The sequence below is a fragment of the Chiloscyllium punctatum genome, chromosome 36 (assembly GCF_047496795.1).
Source record: "Chiloscyllium punctatum isolate Juve2018m chromosome 36, sChiPun1.3, whole genome shotgun sequence".
In the NCBI taxonomy this organism is placed as follows: Eukaryota; Metazoa; Chordata; class Chondrichthyes; order Orectolobiformes; family Hemiscylliidae; genus Chiloscyllium; species Chiloscyllium punctatum.
In genome coordinates this window covers 64,301,547-64,327,241 of record NC_092774.1, presented here as the reverse complement: position 1 = coordinate 64,327,241, position 25,695 = coordinate 64,301,547, and the positions used below count along the sequence as shown (strand labels likewise).

General features: G+C 46.8%; 1 protein-coding gene and 3 non-coding genes across 4 annotated transcripts in view; 3 read left to right on the top strand and 1 right to left on the bottom strand.

The window, feature by feature from the left end:
* Positions 1 to 25,695, bottom strand: part of LOC140460597 (uncharacterized) — a 621,333-nt gene that overhangs the window by 138,049 nt on the left and 457,589 nt on the right. The window lies entirely within an intron of this gene.
* trnae-cuc (transfer RNA glutamic acid (anticodon CUC)) lies at positions 3,702 to 3,773 on the top strand. The gene has a single exon. It is a non-coding gene; the product is annotated as a tRNA-Glu (tRNA).
* trnan-guu (transfer RNA asparagine (anticodon GUU)) lies at positions 18,720 to 18,793 on the top strand. Its single transcript has one exon. It is a non-coding gene; the product is annotated as a tRNA-Asn (tRNA).
* trnae-uuc (transfer RNA glutamic acid (anticodon UUC)) lies at positions 21,294 to 21,365 on the top strand. Its single transcript has one exon. It is a non-coding gene; the product is annotated as a tRNA-Glu (tRNA).

Genomic DNA, 25,695 nt, shown 5'->3' with positions numbered 1-25,695 from the left:
TATGTTCTTCGGAGGGACAGTGTGGACTTGGTGGATCAAACGGCCTGTTTCCACAGTGAATCCCCCAACGTGTCTGCAGACTGGTTTCCAGCTCCATCTCTCTGTGCTGAAGGTCCTCCAGTATGTGTATTCCTTCGTTTTCAGCACCCAGAACGTCTCACCTTCTGCAAATCGAAAGACAAGTCCCACTCGGCTCTCTCTAATGTGTATTGTGTAACTGCTTAATCATTTTTAGTGGCCCAGCAAACGCTGATAACCAAGTTCGGAAACCAGGAGGATGGCCTCAATCGCGAACTTGGGTTCATGTCACATGACAGGTAACCCCACTTCACTGTTACGCTCTCTCTCTCTCTCACTCTCTCACTCTCACACTCACTCTTCCATACTCACACGCTCATGCAGAGCCTTTCCGATAGACATGCTCTCTCTCAGACACACACTAATACGCCCCCCCACTCACACCCACGCATACATCTTCGCACATGATGACACTCCATCACACACACACTTTACCCAGCATGCACAAGCACATACACACTCTCTCTCTCATGCATTCACTCACACATTTGGGATGAATTTGCTTTTGCAGGATTATATATTTGGAAATAGAAACAGTCTGACTCAAGATTGGGATACAGACAGACTCACCTCACTGCTTTCATGCGTTGTTTGATGTGAGGTGTTACCTCCTTGTATAAAACATCAAGTTTCCTGGAGAACGTGACTTAACAGTTCTGGAATGTACATATTAATGAACCGAAATCTGCAACCCATTTTAAAAGATGAAAAATTTACAGCAATCTAGGTTTCTTCAATACGTCACTTATGTTGAATGACACTATAATGTTTTTGTGATATATTCTGTGTCTTGTGATTCTACACCACAGCTACCTGAAGAAGGAGCAGCACTTCGAAACCTAGTGCTTCCAAATGAACCTGTTAGAATATACCCTGGTGTTTGTGAGATTTTAAAACTTTGTTTCCAGTGAATACAGCCCACACCTCCCACTGTTGCCAGTAAACTTTGCAATTCTAATGAAACAATGAACCTGAAGTCCTGAAAAAATATACAATTTGTAACAATATTAGCGACTCATTCACTGGTCCTTCTGAGACATGACATTAGTGCTGGAGGCTGAAAGAAATGAGCAGCTTTAAAACAAAAACCTGTTGGACGTCACAGAGTCGAAGCCGGGTGGTAAGTTCAAGTAACCTTTACTACGACCCTCTTTTGTTACAGCTTCAGATTTCCCCAGGAAAAGGGCATACAAAAAGTAGTTTTTAAAGAAAACACCTCCAGCTCAAAATGCACCCACTCTCTCCCCCCCCCCCCCCCCCCCCACTTTCTTTGTTGGTCAGCTGAGTTGACCCTTTGTAACTGGATCCCTGGTACAGCCGGGTAAAACATGCAGCTGGGATGACTGAGTGAACCCTCTCCCGCAACGGCAGTTTCCTTCACTAAAAAGGTCATGAGTGAATCAGATGGTGTTTTTTCCCCCTAAAAGTGGTTTCATACTTAGATTCTGAAGTCCAGATTAATGAGCGAGCTCCAATTCTGCCATCCACCGCAGTGGGATTCGAACCTGGGACGCCCCAGTGCTGGGTTGATCGGAGCACTTGGCCATCGCTCCTTCAATCCCCTTGCACTGGCACGTGAACTCGATGGTGCCTCCTCAGGTGGGAGGAGCAGGTGAAGCCCTTTTGGAACTTACAGTAGGTGAATGGCCTCTCTCCAGTGTGGACCCACTGGTGGGTCAGCAGTGCAGCTGACTGAGTGAGCTCTCCCCTGCTCATGGGGCACGTGAATGGCTTCTCTCTGACTGAACCCCTTCCTGTACACTGAGCAGGTGAACGTCCTCACCCCGTTGTGAATGCGTCTGTGGGTTTCCAGCACTGATGGGGAAGGGAATCCTTTCCCACAGTCCCCACATTTCCACGGTTTCCCCATTGGGTGGAGCTTTCCTTGTGTTGCTCTGGGTTTGAAATTACAAACAGAGCGGGGACATCGTCTTTCCCACCGCGAGGGGTGTGATTTTAATTCCCCAATCTGAGTAAATGGTTTGAAGCACTTTTCACAGTCAGCGCACTGAATCTCCCTCACTCGGTATCTCAGTATTCTCCCTGCCACACCAGTGTCCAAAGTCTCTCAAGCAGACAAAAGCAAACATTTCTTCAGGACCATGGGGACAATGGATGACGTATCTGACTCCACCTACTTGTTTCAACTGCAGCTCACAGCTTCTTCACACATCCCAATTAATCTTTCTCATTGTCATGAAACCGGCGTATGGGTACAATTCCTAATCTGCAGGAATGAGAATCGTTTCACTGTCTCGCGTCAGTAAATGTCCCTGAGAACATCAAAGTCAAGTCACAGCGCTGTCAGAGGAGGGGAAGCTGAGAGACCCACATGCTGCTCATGGGCACATTTCACTTTCCCCAACTCACCGCCCCAACCACTGCGGCTCTTGGGAGTGGAAAGGGAACAAACACCAAAACCCGGTCTCAGCTTTGTAAATCTTCAGGAAATAAGAAAACTGTACATCCCTTCGGGTCTTCCATCCTGGGCTGACAGCGTTGATTTTAAATGGCTGTCCAGTCAGTGCCGATTCGTTTTGGCTGAAAAAATCTTCCTTATCTCATCCCAGCATTTCTTGCCACAGAGAACTGTGCGGCAGAGTTCATGTATATATTTCCTTGTATGGTATTTTGTAAATTACATTCGTTTTCTGGTTGTTTGTATCGGGTATTTCAGGTTCATTAGCCGCTGTTTAAGTTGTGTTGGTAGGTTTGTGGGCTACCATGATGCTGAGAGGATTGAGTTTTCCGGACATCATTTCCCAGATGTCTTTAATGTAAAGCAATGTGGCTAGGGTTTCTGCAGACATTGTGTCTGCTTGTGTCAGTTTGTTGGTGTGAAATTGGCACACTGAGCTTATTGGGTCGGCAAAAATGAGGACTGCAGATGCTGGAAACCAGAGCTTAGATCAGAGTGTGCTAGAAAAGCACAGCAGGTCAGACAGCTTCCGAGGAGCAGGAAAATCGACGTTTCGGGCAAAAGCCCTTCATCAGGAATAGAGGCAGGACCCCTCCAGGGTGGAGAGATAAATTGGGGCTGAGGTGTGCTGGGCCAAAGGTAGCAAAAAGTACAATAGGTGAATGGGGGTGGGGATGGAGGTGACAGATCAGAGAGGAGGGTGGAGTGGATAGGTGGGGAGGGAGATTGGCAGGTAGGACAGATCATGAGGACAGCGCTGAGCTGGAAGGCTAGAATTGAGGTAAGGTGGGGGAGGGGAAATGAGGAAACTGATGAAGTCCACATTGATGGCCTGGGGTTGAATTTAACCCAAGTGGAAGATGAGACGTTCATCCTCCAGGCATCGAGTGGGGAGGGAGCGGCGATGGAGGAGGCCCAGGACCTGCATGTCCTCGGCAGAGTGGGAGGGGTTTGAACTGTTGGGCCAGAGGGCGATGGGGTTGATTGGTGCGGGTGTCCTGAAGATGTTCCCTCAAGCGCTGTGACTTGACTCTTCGAGGCGTCTCTAGTCTCCCCAATGTGGAGGAGACTGCATCAGGAGCAATGGATACAAGAAATGACATTGTTGGATACACAGGTGAAAGCCTTCGATCGACCATGGCCCGGATTCGATTTCCGGGCAGGAAAGTAATGTTCGGTAGAGCTGTCAGGATGTGCTTGCATCTCCCTGGTGGTCTAGTGGTTAGGATTCGGCGCTCTCACCACCGCGGCCCGGGTTCGATTCTCGGTCAGGGAAACTGTTTTCAGGGGGTTTAGGGGCTCCCCGTTCTTCGGAAATGCTCTGTACAGTTATTTATTGATCTTCGTCGTTCCTGGGTGCAGCAGTGTGTCGTGGCTCGCTGAAATAGTGTCCTGATTCAGATGTGTTTGATTGTGTAGGGATGATTGCTTCTGTAGTTAAGTTCTTGGTTCGCGTGCATTGTTTTCCTGTAGACGCTGTTTTGAATTTACCATTGACTGTTCGCTCCACTGTGACATCAAGAAATGGCACTTTGTTGTTGTTCTCCTCTTTTGTGAATCTTATGCCAGTAAGGAGATTGTTGATGGTGTTGTAGGTTTCCTCTAATTTGTTTCATTTTTTGATGAGAAAAGTGTCATCGCTGTAGCGGACCCAAAGTTTGGGTTGGATCGTTGGAAGTGCTGTCTGTTCGAGTCTCTGCATTATTGCTTCTGCTAGGAATCCTGATGCTGGAGGTTTCGTGCGTATTTCGTTGATTTGTTTGTAGGGCTTGTTATTGAATATGAAGTGGATGGTAAGGCACAGTTCCACGAGCTTGACAGTGCTATCTTTGCTGATGAAGTTGATGCTGTGTTTGTGTCTTTGGTTCTTCGAGTAGTGTCTTCAGTTTTCTTTGGCCACGTTGATGTTAATGGATGTGAACAGGGCTGTTATGTCAAAGGACAACATTAATCCATCCTCTTCTATCTCAGTGTCTTTGGTGTTCAGGAATTCTTGGATGGAGTAAATGGAGTGGAGTGAATCTTCGACTTGGGGTTTTAGTCCTCAGTGGAGGTGTTTTAGCCTTCAGTGGAGGCCTTTGACTAGTCTGTATATTGGTGTTCCAAGTAGTGAGACTATGGTCTCAGGGGGGCTCCTGGTTTGACGGGGAGGAGAACAACAACGAAGTGCCATTCCTTGATGTCACAGTGGAGCGAACAGTCAATGCGGAACTTCAAACTGGCATCTACAGAAAAACAACAGACGCAAACCAAGTACTTAACTGCAGAAGCAATCATCCTAACACCCACAAACGAAGCTGCATCAGGAGATTATTTCAACGAGCCACTACACACTGCAGCACAGAGAAACTGCGAAGAGCACAAGAGAAATACGTATATAGTGTATTAAAGGAGAACGGGTCCCCAATAAACCCCCTCCGCCGATTTCTCATTGATACTTTCAAGGTGACTCTCAAAAATTCGGTTTGACCCTCCATTCTTTCCTGTTTGTTTTTTGTGGGTTTTGAAAGATTTCCCAATCCTCTGACTGAGTATTGGAGTTGGAAGGTTGTGTTGTGGTTGTACAGGACACTTTTTAGGCCACTTTTGGAATATTGTGTACAATTCTAGTCTCCCTCGTATCAGACGGATATTGTGAAATTTGAAAGGGTTCTGAAGCACCAATGGGTCCACAGAGATGAAGAGGCCCTTCTGCTGCCCTGAGTGTGGGAAGGCCTTCAGTGATTCCTCTGCCCTGCTGACGCACCAGTTGGTCCACACCGGGGAAGGCTGTTCTCCAGCCCCAAGTGCGAGATGGCCTTCAGCAGTTCTTCCCACCTGCTGAGACACCAGTGGGTCCACACTGAGGAGAGGTCATTCTTCTGCCCCGATTGCAGGAAGGGCTTTGCACTTTCCTCCGACCTGCTGGCCCATTGGTGGGTCCACATGGGGGAGAGGCCGTTCAGTTGCCTAAGTGAAGGAAAGCCTTCATCAATTCCTCTGTCTTACTGAGGCACCAGTCCGTCCACACCGGGGAGATGCCATTCTCCTGCCCGAGTGTGAGAAGGGCTTTACCCGCTCCTCCACACTGCTGAAGCACCAGCTGATCCACACGGGGGGATGGGGGGGTGGAGAGGGGAGGCCTTTTTGCTGCCCTGAGTGCGGGAGGTCCTTCAGCAATTCCTCCACCCTGCTGAAGCACCAGTGTGTCCACACCGGGAGAGGCCCTTCAGCTGGCCCGAGTGTGGGAAGAGGTTCATGTTTTCCTGCAACTTGCGGAAGCACCAGCGGGGGCACCAGTGCTCCCAGCAATCAGATCCCACCGTTAACGCTGCCTTTAGTCACCCCCCAGGACTGAACCTCCTGCTAGTTCTGACAGTGGGTGCAGTGGGAGAGTAGGTGGGCTGTTTTTGTTTTCTGCTGGACTGCAATTGCCTGCCCCACCCCCCACAACTACAACCCCATGGTGGCTCAGGGTTAGCACTGCTGCCTCATGGCACCAGGAACCCAGGAATACTTCCACCCTTGGGGCTCTGTGTGCAATTTATGGAGGGTAGGAAAATGGATCTGAGTGGGTTACTCTTCGGAGAATCTGTGCAGATGTGTTAAGCTGAAGGACCTGTTTCCACACTGTAGGAGTTCAACCATCATATGAGCTTTGCTTTCATTGGAAACTGCTGCTCATTGAGCCAGGGACTGCACATTGCCAAATGAAATGATCCAGAGAAACGTAAGACCGCAAGGCCATCGGAGCAGAAGTTAGGCCATTCGGCCCATCGAGTCTACTCAGCAATACATTACTGACAAAAGTAGTGCAGATGAGATTAGCTACAGTGTGGAAACAGGCCATTTGTCCCAACAAGTCCACAGCGACCCTCTGAAGAGTAACCCATCCAGACCCATTTCTCTCTGACGAATATACCTAACTCTATGGGCAGTTAAGCATGGCCAATCCACATGACCTGAACATCTTTGGACGATGGAAGAAAACAGGACCACCCAGAGAAAACCCACGCAGACACCGGGAGAATATGAAAACTCCTCACAGACAGCCACCCAAGGCTGGAATAAAACCTGGGTCCCTAGCACGGTAAGCCTGCAGTGGAAAACACTGAGCCACTACATATTGCAACCCGAAGTAGGCAAGCAGGAGGTTGGGAGAATGCAGCAAGCCAGGCAGCACCAGGATGTGGAGTAGTCAGCGGTTTGGGTATTAACCCTTCTTCATGATTGAAACGTTGACTTCTCTGAGAGAAATGATTTACGGGAATGTTGCTGGGGGTTGGAGGACTTGAGCTACAGGGAGAGGCTGAATAGGCTGGGACTGTTTTCACTGGACCATCAGAGGCAGAGGAGTGACCTAATAGAGGTTACAAAATCATGAGGGGCATGGACAGGTTAATAGACAAGGTCTTTTCCCTGGGATGGGGGAGTCCAGAACTAGAGGGCATAGGTTTAGGGTGAGAGGCGAAATATATTAAAGGGACAACTTTTTCATGCAGAGGGTGGTACTTATATGAAATGAGCTGCCACAGGATTTGGGTCAGGTGCTGTCAAATGGGACTAGATTAGTTTAGGATATCAGGTCAGCATGGACAATTTGGACGAAAGGGTCTGTTTCCATGTTGTATGTGTCTCTGACTACTGGTCCTGATGTAAGTTTAAAATCGAGTCCAAGTCACTTTGAATAGTTCAATCTTGTTGAGCTCACCTCCTGAAAAGTTTCAGATGAATCCCTCTGAGAGATACTGTTTAAACATGCTGAGTTGGACAAAGTATCCCATCAAGTTCAACACAAACCCAGAGTTGAAGAAGTCAGAAGTCAGAACACCAAGGGGACCAAAACTGATCATAATATTCCAGGTGCAGCCTCATCAACGTCCTGTATAACGACAACATAACTATATCTAAACTCAATTCCCGAACTGATGAAGGTTAGGGTGCCTAAACCTTTCTTCACTGCCTTGTGTATCGATGTAATCAGAGATATAGGACATACTTTAAACTGAGCCACAATCCTGCTTCTGGGAACACAGTGACTAATAGGGAAGGCAAAAGGGAGATTGACCTTTAAATGGAGTATAAAAGTAGGGAAGTTATAGTGGAGGTTTTGATTGAAAGGGCAGTGAAGATTCAACCAGCTGACAGTGGATCTGAATCACATGTAGATCAGACCAGGTTCGGACAGCAGGAAACCAGATAAGTTTTTACAACAAACCACAACGAGGTCATCATTAGACTCTTAATTCCGGATTTATATTGAATTCAGATTCCACCATCTGCCGTGGCAGGTTTTGAACACAAGTCCCTAGAACATTACCTGGGTGAATAGTCTGGTGACAATAAAGTCGGCCATCGCCTCCCCTGAACACATTGGCTGATTGTGTTCAGAGGTAACAAAGGAGCAAGAGGTTTTAGCAGCTGCTAAGTTGTTGATATTACACAAGGGAACATCAGCACTCTCAGTAATGGCACATACTGAAGTCAGTGTCCTGTATCAGAGGGAAGGGCTCGGGAACCATAAGAAATAGGAACAGGAATATGCCATTCAGCCCCTTGAGCCTGCTTCTCCATTCAGTAGGATTCTGGGTGATCTGGCATTCTCCACATTCACTTTCCTGCCCTTTTCCTGTAACTGTTCATCCCCCGACTCTTCACGAATCTATCGATCCTAGTTTTAAAGTGACATGAAGGCTGTCAACAGAGTTACTGGGGTGGGGGTGGGGGGTGGGGACGGGGGCTCAGGTCGAACTTGGGGACTAAAACAATGGCTTCACACTTCACAATATTTAACTAAGGGAATGTTTATGGTTATCCAATGCTGGAAATTGGGCAGGCATTCAGATAAAATTATTGGTAAATTATGAATGATAGAGGAGTCGGGAGAGAAGTGGTGTTCAGGCACAGTTGGATATCATCAGTATAGATGCTAACACCAGCAGCTGCGGTAAAACAAATCAGAACGGAAGACGCGAAAAGCAGACCCTCCCAGAGGATAGAGTCATGCTGGAGAGGGTCAGGACTGTCATTAACCCTGATCAAGGCTGTCCGCAGGTCGATGAGGGAATGTTTAGCCTTTTCACCGTTACAAAGGATGTCAAATATGACCTTGATAAGAACTGTTTCAGGGGTAGAAACCAGACTTGAAGGCTTTAAACACAGAATTCTGGAAAAGATGGGAATGGCTAATTCAACAATGTTACATCCAAACATACACTTCCATTCGTGCGATAATAATAGAAGTGTTTTAGATTTTATTTCGAAGATTCTCAGCAACACTGAGTAAGAAGCAACAAAATTAACACAAGAAGTACTGCAATTGCTACAATGTGCCTGCTCCCAATAGGGGGCCATCGGTGTGAAATTAACTGTCTACAAGGGGCAATATTGGAAAGGAATTACCCAGTTCATAGCTATAAAAGGGGAGACACATACTGATTGATACAAACATATAATGGGCGGGAGCAGGCCACTGGGCACTTCGAGCCTGCTGCAACATTCAATAAGATCATGGCTGAACTGAATTCAACCTCAACTCTACATTCCAACACATCCCCGACAATCTTTCATCCACTTGGTTATCAAGAACCTATCTACCTCTGCCTTTAAGATTTTGAATCCACTGCCTTTTGAAGAAGACACACAACCCTCAGAAAGAAAAGAAATCATCCTCAGTTTTGTCTTCTACATTTAAAATATGACCCTGTACTTTCAGATATCAAGATAGGGACACATGCTGCATTCAAATAATACCTGTGGTACAGTTAACTATCTCAAAGTGCTTCACATGAACATTGTGAGATTTCCTTTAAAAATCACAAGACCGGAGCACAGATGAGACAGGTGACCAAATTCTTGGTCAAAGGGACAAGTTTAGGGCAATCTTTTGAACAGGTTCAATTTCCCAAACATCAGAGGACAAAGACTTGCACAGCAAACACAAAATAGCAAAGAATGGGGAACAACAGTGTCGTCATAACGTCACAGGATGAGTAATCCAGGGAACATGAGTTCAAATCCCACCACAGCAAGAGGTAAGATGCGAATAATTCAAATCATAAATGGGGAACACAAAGTAAGTCTCAGTATGGTATCGATGGCACTGACGTCAATTGTCCTAAAAACCCATGTTCACCAATGTCCTTTCATGAGGGAAACTGCCATCCTTGCATGGTCTGACTTACATGTGACTCCAGACCCACAGCAATGTGGTTGACTCTTAAACTGCCCTCTGAATTAGCACAAGCAAGACACCTTGCACTTAGGGATGGATAACAAACATCAACCTTGTGAAAGTGTCATAACAGAAATTGCTGGAGAAACTCAGCCAGTCTGGCAACACTGGTGGAGAGAGAGAGAAAGAAACAAAGACAATATCCTGGCTTGAGTCCAGAACAGTTGTGAAGAAGGGTCACAGCACTTGAAATGCTAACTCTGCTTCTCTCTCCACATGTGCTGCCAGTCCTATTGAGTTTCTCCAGTATTTGACGCATTTTTGTGTTTCAGATCTCCATCATCTGCAGTTCTTCAGAACACTGACTTAGGGAAGCTCAAATCCCATAAAAGGGTAGAGCAGAAGCGCTGGAATTACTCAGCAAGTCTGGCACCAGTTATGGAGATTAAAAACAGTTCGTACTTCGGGTCATTGAATGATCTTACATCAGGGACAAACTTTTGGGGAAGCTGCAAGAGTAAAAGGCACTGGTGTAACTTCAACATCTGGGAGAACTCTCTCAGCCATGGGGGTCAGGCTGACTCAGCATTCTGGTCCTGCTCATTACCTGTTAAATTCTCCATTTGTTGTTCTTGTTATATTTCTACATGGTTGACACATTCCTATGTTTTAAAATGAAATTCCAGCAGACAGGAATTTTCCATGTAAGTAATCATACATTAGAGGGTTTGGAACGTGAATGTAACTTTTAAACAGAAAGTATTTATTCATGCATGGGGCGTGGGCATCGCTGGCAATGCCAGCATTTATACCCATCCTTAACCACCCTGTGGTTGGTTGGAAAAGTGCATGAAAGTGTCTGAGATTGTCTTGATCAGCACAGCAATCTCAAAGATGGGAGTGCTCAGGTAGAAGTACTGTCCACTCCCACTGCCAAGTCTGCATTCACTTCAATTATAGATGCCATCTAAACCTCCCAGGACAAGGACAGCATGGGATGAGAATCAGAATAAAGCTTCCTCTACTCTTCAATTGCAAGTGAAGCTACCTCAACACTGTCCCCAACAAACACTGCCAAGACAGAGACTGCATTGGGTTAGATACAGAGTAAAACTTCCTCCATACTTCCCCATTCATACAGTCCCAGGAGAAGGACAGTAAAGGGTTAAATAAACAGTAGAGCTTCTCCCATTCTGACTGACACTTAGTTCGTTCTACACCAATCCTCAAGGAAAATTCAGAACTGAGGCTATTATCTGGTACTGAATTCACACATCCTAATGGGAATGACAGCAACAGAAAATCATGTCGTGACACACAGATAAAACACACACAATGTACAACAAAACTAGACTGTTATTAGGATCAAAGACATTTAAATGACAGGAGACATAGTCCCTGCAGTGATCCGAAAGTGAGCTGAACAAATTTCACACTTGAAGAATATTCTCCGGGAATGCAATGTCCACCTCACTGCTGTCTATTCAGTTCCTCTGCTCTCGTTCAGGGCTGAGTTACGGATGACCACATTGTGGCGTGGGGGTCAAGAGGTTGGACAGTTAAGGTCAACTTGGATTGAGGGCATCCTTTGTCATGCCAGTGAGATCGAGGGTCGCTCATTTACTCAACTTATAATCGGGGACAAGGGGATGTCAGGCTGGGCTTGTATCAGTTTGAGTTTAGAAGAAACAGATGATCCGATGGAGCTGTATAACATCTGGAGAGGACTGAATGTAAATGTAATGTCAACTCGATTCTAGCCAGAGACTAGTCTCTCATTTAAGATAGGAAAGTTTTGTTTTTCTCACAAGTGTTCTCGAGTCTTTGAAATTCTCTTCTTTAAAGACCAGCATGTGGTGGTGGCGCGGTGGTTAGCACTGCTGCCTCACGGCATCAGTGACCTGGGTTTGATCCCACCCTCGGGCCGACTGTCTGTGTGGAGTTTGCACATTCTCCCCTTGTGTCTGCGTGGGCTTCCTCTGGTGCTCTGGACTCCTCCCACAGTCCAAAGGATGTGCATTTGAGGGTGGATAGACCATGGGAGATGCAGGGTTACAGGGATAGGGTAACGAATTGGGTCTGGGTGGGTCGGTCATTCAATGTTGACTCGATGGCCTGAATGGCCTACTTGCACGCAATTGGCCTATATCAATCAATAGTATGCACTTGCTTTATGGTTACCGACATCAAATTACATGAGTGGCTTTGGTTATTTCATCTCTTATTATCGTATTCAACCAACTACAGCATCTAGAAACTTGCTTAATTACAATATCCAATATCTGCAGAGTACTTTTTCTTTTTGTCACGACCATTATCATGAAATCTAACGTGTGACCTCCTCATTGCTGTCAAAGTTCTTTATTTATCCCGACATTGTCATGATTTTACTTTGTCGAATGTCTTCCCGGCATTTGCAGTTAAGACCCTATATTCTGCCCTTGTCAACATTTTCCCTGACAATTCTCTACTAAGGATTTCATGAAAAACCTCAGAGTGTGGTGAGACTGCGGAACTCACTACCATAGTGAATAGTTGGGGTGGAAGACACTACAACTAAGGGTAAGCAACCCAATACAAATGAATGTCACTGTCACCAGATTCACAACAGAGTGAAATTTAAACATGCAATGTCCCTCAATTTCTCAACTGTTCCGAACCAGACTTGATGAAGAACAGATCTTGCACAACAACATTATAATTTAAACAAAAAACAATAATTATAAATATGGCAAGTTTGCTCGGGCAAAGTTAAAGAAGATAATCTAATTAATACCAATGATTTAAACCCTTTGATCAAGTCTCCCACCATCTCAGAGACGGAAACTTCATCGGCAAGTTAAGAAAGAATTTTTTTTCAACTTAAACTGTCCAATTCAAGCAAACAGTTTCCAACATGGATTGCCAAGCCTTTGTGCAATCTTTGGACTATGACTGTTTCACAGACACGTAACTGTAAATCTAATTTAAAAGTCACTGCTGAACACCCCAGTGTTCAGCCATTTTTTACAGGCTGCGACTCATTCCCAGAAAGAGCCAAAAATGTTTTAACTGGACAGTAGAATCTAGAGAGAACAGCTCCTGGTATCAACGAGCAGCAGCGCCCACTGGAAGCAAAGTTGCAGGGGTGGGGGAGCACGACGGCATAAAACAAAAAAATCCGACCGACTCTCCCACTATAAGCACTGTCAGAATGTGCAGGGGTTCAGTCCTCTCAGTGACCCACAGCAGCTTCACCAGCAGAATCAGATTGTTGGGAGCACTGGTGTGCCCGCTGGTGCTTCTGCAAGGTGCAGAATGATGAGAACCTCCGGTTCCACTCGGGGCAGGTGAACGGCCTCTCCCCGGTATGGCCCCACCTGTGCCTCAGCAGGTGGGAGGAATTGCGGAAGGCCTTCCCGCACTCTGGGCAGGGGAAGGGCCTCTCCCCCGTATGGACCCGAAGGTGGGATGCCTGGGTAAAGCCCTTCCCACACTTGAGGCAGGAGAACGGGCTCTCCCCGGTGTGGACCCGCTGTTGCCTCAGCAGGGCAGAGGTATCGTTGAAGGCCTTCCCGTACTTGGAGCAGCTTCTCTAATATGTGGACCCGGCGGTGGGTCAGTAGGACGGAGGAATAGCTGAAGGCCTTCCCGCATTCGGGGCAGGAGAATGGCCTCTCGCCTGTGTGGACCCCCTGGTGCCTCTGCAGTACAGAGGAATTGCTGAAGGTCTTCCCGCACTCAGGGCAGGAGAACAGTCTCACCCCGGTGTGACTGTGCCCATGAGTCTCCAGGTCAGATGGGAAACGGAAGCCTTTCCCACAGTTGCCACATTTTCATGGTTTCTCCACGGGACGGGATTCCTTGGGTTTCTCCATGACCGAAGCTTCAGCTGCACACAAACGCGTGTACAGCACCTCCCTGCGGTGCATTCCTCTTCTCAGTCTGTATAACGTTTACTGGCTCCACAATCAGAGTGCTGCAACAGTCGGATCTCTCTTCCAGTCTCACTGATGCTGAAAACGTACTGAAAGAGGAACCAAAAAGCTTGGTTCCTTCTCACAGAATCATCGTCGAAAATTGTTATAGTCCCGATGGATTCAGTGACTGCCAGACATTGACGTGAAATTGAGGACTGCAAATGCTGGAGAGTCAGAGTCAAAGCACAGCAGATCAGGCAGCATCTGAGGAGCAGCAGAGTCAATGTTTCAGGCAAAGCTGTTCATCTATTGATATTGAAACGTCCGTCTTCAGATCTTCAAATAATCTGTAAAAAGTGATTACAAAAGTTATTACTGTCAGTCCAGGTTAGAAATTCCAAACAAGCAATTCTACTTTCCGCAGAACATTCTTTTCGTTTTCTTCAAAATTGAAAGCACCATCCTACCCCCTCTCACCCCTCTATTCTCACTCCGCTCAAACTAATTCTCCCGACGGTACTGATTCAGGATCTTACAGAGACCGAAAAGTGAAAACATCAAGACAGACACCTCTGCATTTTGGATACCTCCACCTGAGAGTTAGTATCTTTCACGATATGTAGGAGTGATTAAGTCTGATTTTGGGAAGCAAAAAAAAAGTGTCAATTCAGAATGAACCTTCAATGCAGCTTCTTGAGAAACAACCAGACACGAAATGGTTAACATCTGGGGAGGTGGAAGTTGGGCGATGGAGGAAATGAGATATCAAGGCATTGACACCAACACCAGACAGAAACTGAACACACAGGCAGGGCAAACATTACAGGCAAGCCAGAGTCACAGAGATACACAGCACAGAAACAGGTCCTTCTGTCCAACTCATCTGTGCAGACCAGATAGCGAAAATTAATCTCGTCTCATTTATCAGCACTTGGCCCATATCCCTCTGAACTCTTCCTATTCATATACCCATCCAGATGCCTTTTAAATGTTATTATTGGACCTACATCCACCACTTCCTCCGGCAGATCATTCCTTACACTTGCCTCCCTCACCTCAAACATATTAACCTCCTGTTCTGGACTTCTCCCATCCCAGGGAAATGACCTTGTCTATTTATCCTATCCATGCCTCTCATGATTCTATAAACATCTGTAAGATCACCCCTCAACCTCTGGTATACCGGGGAAAACAGCTGAAGCAATGCGTTTACTTTTAGCTTCACACGCACTGAACTTTACTCCCGTGTAAAACATTGTTTCCCTCCCCCACACTGTCCATGGGAAATGCCAAGAGTGCTGAGACCATGGAGTTGGGGGAATGCCACGCAGAATTCCTGCAATGTGGAAACACGCCATTCAGCCCAACAAGTCCACACCGACCATCCAAAGCGTAACCCATGCGGACACATTCCCCTATCCCATTCCACTACACTTACTGCACACTATGGACCCATTTAGTATGGCCACTTCTCCCGAAATTGCACATCATTAGATTTTGGGAGGAAACCAGAGCACCCGGAGGAAACCCAGCAGACACGGCAGGGAGAATGTGCAAACTCCACACAGACAGTCGCCCCAAGGCTGGAATCGAAAACGGATCCCTGGCGCTGTAAGGGAGCAGGGTGAACCACTGATCCATCGTGCGGCCCATGTGTGCAGAAAGAGGTGGGGGCTGGGAACTTTGTTAACTGTACCACACAGTGGATTGTTGAGTAAGATTAAATCTCGCGGGGTCCAGGGACAGCTAAACAACTGGGTACAAAATTTAGAAGCGCGTTGTTGGAGATGCTGGAATCCTTCCTGAAAACAACAAATGCTAGAGATCACAGTGGGTCAGGCAGCGCTGTGCTACTCTATGATTGGATGGTGTGGGCGTGGAGATGATGTTTCCACTCGGAGAAGGGTTGAGGATGCCAAGTCATTGAGGGCATTTAAGACAGAGATAGTTTCTTGATTAGTAAGGGGTCAAGGGTTATGAGGAGAGGGCAGCAGAATGGGATTGAGAAACATATCAGCCATGATCGACTGGTGGAGCAGACTCGATGGGTCAAATGGCCTCATCCTGCTCCTGTGTATTATGGCCTTAAAGCTGGGCAGATGACTTAAGGGGTTCTCACAAACTATTTCAGAATCCCGAAGAGGAGTTGTTGGACTCGAAACTTTAACTCTGCTTTCTCTCCACAGACGCTTCCAGTCCTGCTGAGTTTTTCCCGTGTTCTCAGTTTTTGTTTCAGATTTCCAGCATCCACAGTTCTTTGTCTTATTTATCAAATTCATTTCTTGCCCTTCCCAAGTGTCTGGAACTTCATCTCCCTGATCTCCAAACTGTTCACTTACCCTAGAAATGACCAAATCTCCTTATCAAAGTAGACCCCTTTGTTGCAAAATGATTGTTCAATTCTGTGACCAAAATTATTGCATTCGTAATTACTTACACCAGGGACTCTCAATATCTCAGGCCAGAACACAGCTAGATTGTTTCAGACAGTACATTTATGTGATTTGATGCAATTCCCTATTCCCGACTTTACCAGCGTGTTGCAGGGAATGGAGGGTTTGAGTTAAGAAGAATCTGGGACATTTTTTCCAATGGAGCCGAGGAAGTTGACAGTTAACCTAATAGAGATTTTTAAAATCAGAAGGGGTATAGATAAGGTGTCATTCCCAGGAGGCTTAGAATATTTTATTGCTCCAGAAGGTGTAAAAGGGGGTCAAAGCTTCAACAGAAATCGAGCAGAGCTGAGAACAGACAACATTTAACTCTGTGGGAACACCTACCCAAATGCATTTTAAAAGTTGCAATCGGACTAGCCTTCACCACTTCCTCTGGCAGATCATTCAATAAACGTACCATCCTCTGCGTGAAAAAGTTGCCCCTTAGGTCTCTGTTGTATCTTTCCCCTCTAACACGAAACCCATGCCCTCTCGGTCTGGACTCACCCACCCCAGGAAAAGACTTTGTCTATTAATCCTATCCATGCCCCTCATGATTTTATACATGTACAGTTACAACGTTTAAAAGACATTTGGATAAGTACATGAATACGAAAGTTTCGAAGGTTTATGGGCCAAACACTGGTAGGTGGGCCGAGTTTAGTTTGAGAACATACTCAGCACGGACGAGTTGGATGAAGAGTCTGTTCAGTGCTGTCAGACTCTGTGAATGACCTGTACTGGTCTTAAAACCATTTTCTTACCTCCCCCGATAAGCATCCACTTCTTTGTTGTTCAAAACTCAGATGAACTTAGCCTTGAATATGTTCGATGACCCCACTTCTGAACTCAATTCCTCTTCGTAATATATCATTTGCCTCGCTCATTGCCTGCTGCATCTGCCCGACAACTGGCATTGACTATTGTGGAGGGACTCTGAGACCCCTTACTACATCCATACATCATTCCTGATGAAGGGCTTGTTCCCGAAACGTTCCCTGTCCTGCTCCTCAGATACTGCCTGACCTGTTGTGCTTTTCCAGTGCCACATTTTTCGACTTTCACCTCCAGTCCTCACTTTCTCCACATTCCAATATGTCACCATTTCAACAATGCACTGCTTTTTTTTTTAAACAGCAAAGGCTATAACTTCACATTGCAGCACTGCCCTTGCCATGTGTTTGCCAATTGAGACACAGACCTGGACCAACTTCGGGAAGAGGCAAAACACTGAGTTCTGAACAAAAACCGTAGCACACTCAAAACGTCGGCTCTGTTTACCTTTCCACTGATGCTACTCGACCGGTTGGCTTTCTGCAGTATTCGCTGTGTTTGGTCTACACAAATGCTGCTTTCCATTAAAGAACTGCAATCCCTGTCCTCTGGTAACTGACCCTAGTCAGTGGCAATAGGTTCTTCTGATCATTAAGGTAAAAACGATGACTGCAGATGCTGAATACCAAATACTGGATTAGTGGTGCTGGAAGAGCACAGCAGTTCAGGCAGCATCCAACGAGCAGCGAAATCGACGTTTCGGGCAAAAGCCCTTCATCAGGAATAAAGGCAGTGAGCCTGAAGCATGGAGAGATAAGCTAGAGGAGGGTGGGGGTGGGGAGAGAGTAGCATAGAGTACAATGGGTGAGTGGGGGAGGAGATGAAGGTGACAGGTCAAGGAGGAGAGGGTGGAGTGGATAGGTGGAAAAGAAGATAGGCAGGTCGGACACGTCAAGGAGACAGTAACTGAGCTGGAAGTTTGAAACTAGGCAAATGTGGCTCTGGTACCGAGTTTGTTTCACAACATGGTTGAAGAGCTTCAGGGCAGAGGAAATGACCTGGGAGTTGCAGTGGGAGAGGGACTCCCTGAGATTCTTGTAGAGAGAGGAGGAAAACTTCATCAAAGCAGGCATCCTTGCAAGAGGATTCGCAGTTGGGGTAAAATCAACAAGGTAAAAACAATGACTGCAGATGCTGAAAACCAAATACTGGATTAGTGGTGCTGGAAGAGCACAGCAGTTCAGGCAGCATCCAACGAGCAGCGAAAACACCACGTCTTCTCCCATCATTGACAAAAACCCCTGGAAATCTCCAGTTAACCATCTTTGCTCCAAAGAGAGCATTCCCAAACTTGGGAATGTCTCCACAAAATGGAAATTGCTCATCCCTGAACATGATGCATGTGTTACAATGGGGAAGAGGTTTTGGCAAAATATTGTCAGTTAGCAGGTGGAAAAATGTTCAGGAAGTAAAACACAAATCCCAGTCTCCAGCTTTGTGAATCTTTAGAAACTCTTTGGGAAGTGGAATTAGAGGAGAATGAAAGATGAACTGTCCGACTGAGCAGAGACAGTCCAGACACCGTCCCCTTTTTTAAGAGGCTGATTGACTCTGATATTCTCGGGACATGAACTGACCCGAGACATTGAAAATATTCTCTGCACATCAGGAATTCAAACCCATTCTCGGCTCGGGGCCAATGAGAAAATTCGGGAAGAGGCAAAACACTGAAAGGCTCGAAGGGCGATGGCCCCGGTGTAGGAGAGCTCGTTCCTCGTGACATGGATGTGCCTGCAGATGGTGGGATCAGGCTGTCCCCATGTCTCCATAATGAATGTCCAAGGCTTTATTATGGAAAAGTAAAACTAATAGAAGACAATGGTAATTTTGGGTGGGGCGGGTTGAATTATGAATTGAATAGTAGGTTCCTCAAAGACACTGTGGGCCTGGCGCTCGGGTTTGTCTCTGTGGCGCAATTGGTCAGCGCGCTCGGCTGTTAACCGAAAGGTTGGTGGTTCGAGGCCACCCAGGGACGGAGTGTTTCTTGTTCTCGCTCCTACCGCTTTCTTGGCTGCGAACGTGCACGTTTTTAATGGTGTCAGGAAAATGTTTCCCAAACGGAAATCTTCTCCACTGAGGCAGCACAAAGGGGTTTCTGAATTTATTGAATTTCTAACGTAAAGGACTGCGGATGCTGAGAATCCGAGACAGAAAGCGAAACTGCTGGAAAAACTCAGCAGGTTTGGCTGTACTTGGATGAGGAAAAAAACTAGTTCTGAAATATTGTCTCTGATTCTCTTTCCACAGATGCTGCCTGACCTGCTGAGTTGCTCCTGCAATTTCTGTTTTTGACTGAACGTCCATTTCATCTTTCGGGATGAAACACCCAGACTCGCCATTTGCAGATATTTAACCCTTTCGAAACCTGTGAAGTGATTGGATTCAAACAAACTCTGCAATGATTTACTCTTTCGCAGCTCCACAGGCAGACAGACCTGGGAAATGAAGCTGTCAGTGTGGTTCTGTATTGGTGGGCCGAATGGTGAATGCGATGGACATGAAACCCATTGCGGTTCCCCCACGCAGGTGTGAACCCTGCCGACTACAGTTGAGAAACGACATCAAAAGAAAAGGGAGATTGCTCCACAGTTTGTTTTTAAATGCAATCAGTGGACGGGTTGAAATATTTCAATCACATTGGGACTGGTCGGGAATCTGCAACCCACTGCCTGTCAGGGTGGAACAAGCAGATACCCACAGAGCTGCTTTTGAGGCTATGAGCCAAGAGTTTGGAAATGAGACCATAACAGTGAGGGGCGAGAAGTCGTGATCGAAGTTAAGCAGGCACCTGAGGACAAAGGTGTTTTATTTGCCAGTGAAAGATACTGCTTCACAAAGTTGGGACTATGGAAGGGAATCAGTGACGGTGATTATCTTTGGCTGTTCACCTTGAGAATGTTCCCATTGCTGCGCATGTCCGTGTTAACGTCAGAACTCTGCAGCATGGCGGCGTCAGTGACGCACAGGGCCGGGGCGCGATGGATGACGCATCTGACTCCACCTACCTGTTTGAAATGCAGCTCACAGCTTCTTCACACACCCCAATTAATCTTTCTCATTGTCCTGAAGCCGGCATACGGTTTGAATTCCTGATCTGCGGGAACGAGACTCTTTTCACTGTCTCGCATCAGTCAGTGTCCCTGAGAACATCAGAGTCAAGTCACAGCGCTGTCAGAGGAGGGGAAGCTGAAATAGCCCCTCACGCTGCTCACCGGCACATTTCACTTTCCCCAACTCACCGCCCCAACCACTGTGGCTCCTGGGAGTGGAAAGGGAACAAACACCAAAACCCAGACTCAGCTTTGTAAATCTTCAGGAAATAAGAAAACTGTCCATCCCTTCGGGTCTTCCATCCTGGACAGACAGCGTTGATTTTAAATGGCTGTCCAGTCAGTGCCGATTCGTTTTGGCTCAAAAAATCTTCCTTATCTCATCCCAGCATTTATTGCCACAGTGAACTGTGCGGCAGAGTTCATGTATATATTTCTTTGTATGGTATTTTGTCAATAACATTCGTTTTCTGGTTGTTTGTATCGGGTATTTCAGGTTCATTAGCCGCTGTTTAAGTGTGTTGGTAGGTTTGTGGGCTACCATGATGCTGAGAGGGTTGAGTTGTCCGTACATCATTTCCCAGATGTCTTTAATGTAAAGTAATGTGGCTAGGGTTTCTGCAGACGTTGTGTCTGCTTGTGTCAGTTTGTTGATATGAAATCGTCACACTGGGTTTATTGGGTAGGCAAAGGTGAGGACTGTAGATGCTGGAAACCAGAGTTTAGATCAGAGTGGTGCTCGAAAATTACAGCAGGTAGACAGCTTCCGAAGATCAGGAAAATCGACGTTTCGGGCAAAAGCTCTTAATCAGGAAAAGAGGCAGGACGCTTCCAGGGGTGGAGAGATAAATTGGGGGGTGCTGGGCTGAAGGTAGCAAAGAGTACAATAGGTGAATGGGGTGGGGACAGAGGTGACAGGTCAGAGAGGAGGGTGGAGAGGATAGGTGGGGAGGGAGATTGGCAGGTAAGACAGGTCCTGAGGACAGCGCTCAGATGGAAGGTTGGAACTCAGCTAAGGTGGGGGGAGTGGAAATGAGGAAACTGGTGCAGTCCACATTGATGTCCTGGGGTTGAATGTATCCGAGGCAGAAGTTGGGGCGTTCTTCCCCCAGACATCGGGTGGGGAGGGAGCGGCGATGGAGGATGCCCAGGTCCTGCATGTCCCTGGCAGAGTGGGAGGGGGTTTGAAATGTTGGGCCATAGGGCGATGGGGTTGATTATTGCGGGTGTCCTGGAGATGTTCTCTCAAGCGGTGTGACTTGACTCTGCGACGGGGCTCCAGTCTCCCCAACATAGAGGAGATCGTATCGGGAGCAATGGATACAAGAAATGACATTGGTGTTAGCCTTCGAACTCCCGTGACCCGGGTTCGATTTCCGGGCAGGGAAGCAATTTTCAGTAGAGCTGTCAAACTTTGCCCATATCTCCCTGGTGGTCTAGTAGTTAGGATTCGGCGCTTTCACCGCTGCGGCCCGGGTTCGATTCCCGGTCAGGAAAGCAATCTTTAGTGCGTTTTTTTGCAACCCATTCTCCTCCAATGCGCTGTATACTTACTTTTTGGTCTTCGTCGTCACTGGGTGCTGCAGTGTGTCGTGGTTCGTTGAAATAGTGTCCTCATTCAGATTTGTTTGCATGTGTAGGGATGATTACTTCTGCAGCTAAGTACTTGGTTCGCGTGTGGTGTTTTCCTGTAGATGCTGTTTTGAATTTACCATTGACTGTTCGCTCTACTGTGACATCTAGAAATGGCACTTTGTTGTTGTTCTCCTCTTTTGTGAATTTGATACCAGTAAGGAGATTGTTGATGGTGTTGTAGGTTTCCTCTAATTTGTTTCATTTTTTGATGACAGAAGTGTTTCATGGGTATTTCGTTGATTTGTTTGTCGGGCTTGTTCCTGAATATGAAGCGGGTGGTAAGGCACAGTTCCACGAGGTTGACAGTGTTATCTTTGTTGATGAAGTTGTTGCTGTGTTTGTGTCTTTGGTTCTTCGAGTACTGTCTTCAGTTTTCTTTGGTCACGTTGATGTTAATGGATGTGAACAGGGCTGTTATGTCAAAGGGCAGCATTATTCCACCCTCTTCTATCTTAGTATCTTTGTTATTCAGGAATTCTTGGATGGAGTAAATGGAGTGGAGTGAATCTTCGACTAGGTGTTTTCGTCTTCAGTGGAGGCCTTTGACTAGTCTGTATATTGGTGTTTCAAGTCGTGAGACTATGGCCTGAGGGGGTTTCCTGGTTTGAAAAAGAGGAGAACAACAATAAACTGCCATTCCGAGATGTCACAGTAGAGCGAACAGTCAATGGGGAACTTCAAACTGGGATCTACAGAAAAACAACACACACAAACCAAATACTTAACCACAGAAGCAATCATCCCAACACCCACAAACGAAGCTGCATCAGGACATTATTTCAACGAGCCACTACACACTGCAGCACAGAGAAACTATGAAGAGCACAAGAGAAATACGTATATAGTAAATTTAAGGAGAACGCGTCCCCAATAAACCCATTCCGCCGATTTCTCACTGATGCTTCCAAACTGACTCTCAAAAATTCGGTTTGACACTCCATTCTTTCCTGTTTGTTTTTTGAAGGGTTTTGAAAGCTTTCCCAATCCTCTGACTGAGTATTGGAGTTGGGAAGTTATGTTTTGGCTGTTCAGGACATTGGTTAGACCACGTTTGGAATATTGTGTGCAATTCTGGTCTCCCTCCTATCAGAAGGATATTGTGAAATTTGAAAGGGTTCTGAAGCACCAGTGGGTCCACAGAGGGGAAGAGGCCCTTCTGCTGCCCTGAGTGTGGGAAGGCCTTCAGTGATTCCTCTGCCCTGTTGACGCACCAGTTGGTCCACACCGGGGAAGGCTGTTCTCCTGCCCCAAGTGCGAGATGGCCTTCAGCAGTTCTTCCCACCTGCAGAGACACCAGTGGGTCCACACTGAGAGGCCGTTCATCTGCCCCGATTGCAGGAAGGGCATTGCTCTTTCCTCCAACCTGCTGGCCTATTGGTGTGTCCATATGTTGGAGAGGTCGTTCAGTTGCCCGATGTGCAGGAAGGCCTTCAGCAATTCCGATGCCCTGTTGAGGCACCAGTCCATCCACAGCGGGGAGAAGCCGTTCTCCTGCCCCGAATGTGGGAAGGTCTTCACCTGCTCCTCCACACTGTTGAATCACCAGCTGGACACACGGGGGTGTTGGGGGTGTCAGTGGTGGATGGGGGCGAGGCCATTAAGCTGCCCTAAGTGCGGGAAGGCCGTCAGCAATTCCTCTGCCCTACTGAAGCACCAATGTGCCCACACCGGGGAGATGCCCTCCATCTGGCCCGAGTGTGGAAAGAGGTTCATGTTTTCCTGCAACTTGCGGAAGCACCAGCGGGGGCACCAGCGCTCCCAGCAATCAGATCCCACCAGTGACGCTGCCTTCAGTCACCCCCCAGGACTGAACCTCCTGCAAGTTCTGACAGTGGGTGCAGTGGGAGAGTAGGTGGGCTGTTTTTGTTTTCTGCTGGACTACAATTGCCTCCCCCACCCCCCACAACCACAAATCCATGGTGGCTCAGGGTTAGCACTGCTGCCTCATGGCACCAGGAACCCAGGAATACTTCCACCCTTGGGGAACTGTGTGCAAGTTATGGAGGGTAGGAAAATGGATCTGAGTGGGTTAGTCTTCAGAAGATCAGTGCAGATGTGTTCGGCTGAAGGACCTGTTTTTCCACATTGTAGGAGTGCTACGATCCTATGAGCTTTGCTTTCAGTGGACACTGCTGCTCATTGAGCACGGGACTGCACATTGCCAATGAAATGATCCAGAGAAACCTAAGACCGCAAGACCATCGGAGCAGAACTTAGGCCATTCGGCCTTCTCTGCCATCCTTTAGTAACAAAAGTATTGGATGAGATTAGCTACAGTGCGGAAACAGGCCATTCGTCCAAACAAGTCCACACCGACCCCCCGAAGACTAACCCATCCAGACCCATTTCCCTCTGACTAATATACCTAACTCTATGGGCAATTAAGCATGGCCAATCCACAAGACCTGCACATCTTTGGTTTATGTAAGAAAACAGGATCATCCAGAGAAAACCCACGCAGACATAAGGAGAAAGTGCAAATTCCTCACAGACAGCCACCCAAGGCTGGAATCAAACCTGGGTCCCTGACACTGTGAGGCTGAGCCACGACGTCTTGCAACCCGAAGTTGGTAAGCAGAAGGTTGGGAGAACACAGCAAGCCAGGCAGCACCAGGATGTGGAGTAGTCAGCGTTTTGGGTATTAACCCTTCTTCAGGACTGAAACATTGACTTCTCCATGAGAAACAATTCACAGGAATGTTGCTGGGGGTTGGAGGGTTTGAGCTACAGGGAGAGGCTGAATAGCGTGGGGCTGTTTTCACTGGAGCATCGGAGGCAGAGAAGTGACCTAATAGCGGTTATACAATCATGAGGGGCATGGACAGGGTAATAGATAATGTCCTTTCCTTGGGTAGGGGAGTCCAGAACTAGAGGGCATAAGTTTATGGTAAGAGGCGAAACATATTAAAGGGACAATTTCTTCAATCAGAGGGTGGTACTTATATGAAATGAGCTGCCAGAGTATATGGGTCAGGTGCTGTCATATGGGAGTAGATTAATATAGGATATCAGGTCAGCATGGACAAGTTGGACCGAAGGGTCTGTTTCCATGCTGTACGTGTCTCTGACTACTGGTCCTGATGTAAGTTTAAAATAGAGTCCAAGTAACTTTGAATAGTTCAATCTTATTGACCTCACCTCCTGAAAAGTTTCAGATGAATCCCTCTGAGAGATACTGTTTAAACATGCTGAGTTGGACAAAGTATCCCATCAAGTTCAACACAAACCCAGAGTTGAAGAAGTCAGAAGTCAGAACACCAAGGGGACCAAAACTGATCACAATATTCCAGGTGCGGCCTCATCAACGTCCTGTATAACTACAACATAACTTGCCAACATCTACACTCAATTCCCTAACTGATGAAGGCCAGTGTGCTGAAACCTTTCTTCACTGCCTTGTGTACCGATGTAATCAGAGATATAGAACCTCCTTTAAACTGATCCACGATCCAGCTGCTGGGAGCACAGAAGTAGAGAACTGCTGCGTGAGTGTGCTGGGTAGATAATCCAGAGTCGATGGGTAAAAACCATGTATTGCTATTGCTCAATGTCTCTGTAAGCTGCTTTCATATACAAAGCTTCTCTGTTCTATATCTTGCCTTTGCATCTGCTTCCCAAAGCTTCTTCAGTGGAGGAGCGGCCGCTGGAGCCCAGGAGTTCAACAACCCCCCGGAACTGGAGGAAGGTCCAAGCTCCAAGAAGCGAGGCGGCGGGGGGGGTGGGGGTGGGGGGGGGGGGGGGTAAGGCTGGAAGCTGGATTTGCTCAAGGCTTGTATTTTTTAACTCATTTAAATGGTACCTACTGAATGGGGCAATGGTTTATATTAAAACCGGAGGATCATATCAGAGTGCTAATATTTAGCAGTGGTGGTTGGTAAAATGCACTCTCTGGAGGAGCACTTTCTGTGATGCTGCATTTCTTGCCTTCTGCCCTTCCCCCATTTCTTATCTCCCATCTTGATTTTATAATTATTTGGTCAAATTTCATTTCAGATTAATCAGACTTGCGATTCACTGTGTGCTATTAATTTGTTTGTTCGAATATTGTAAGTCAAAATTAATACTGTAATTTAAGTTCTGATGTCAGAGTTTGACATTGAATGTGCAGGTGTGAATACCAGGAAGTTGTGAAAATAAATCAAGAATTTCTGGTTTTTAACAAAACGAGCAGTTCACTGATATTCATGGCATT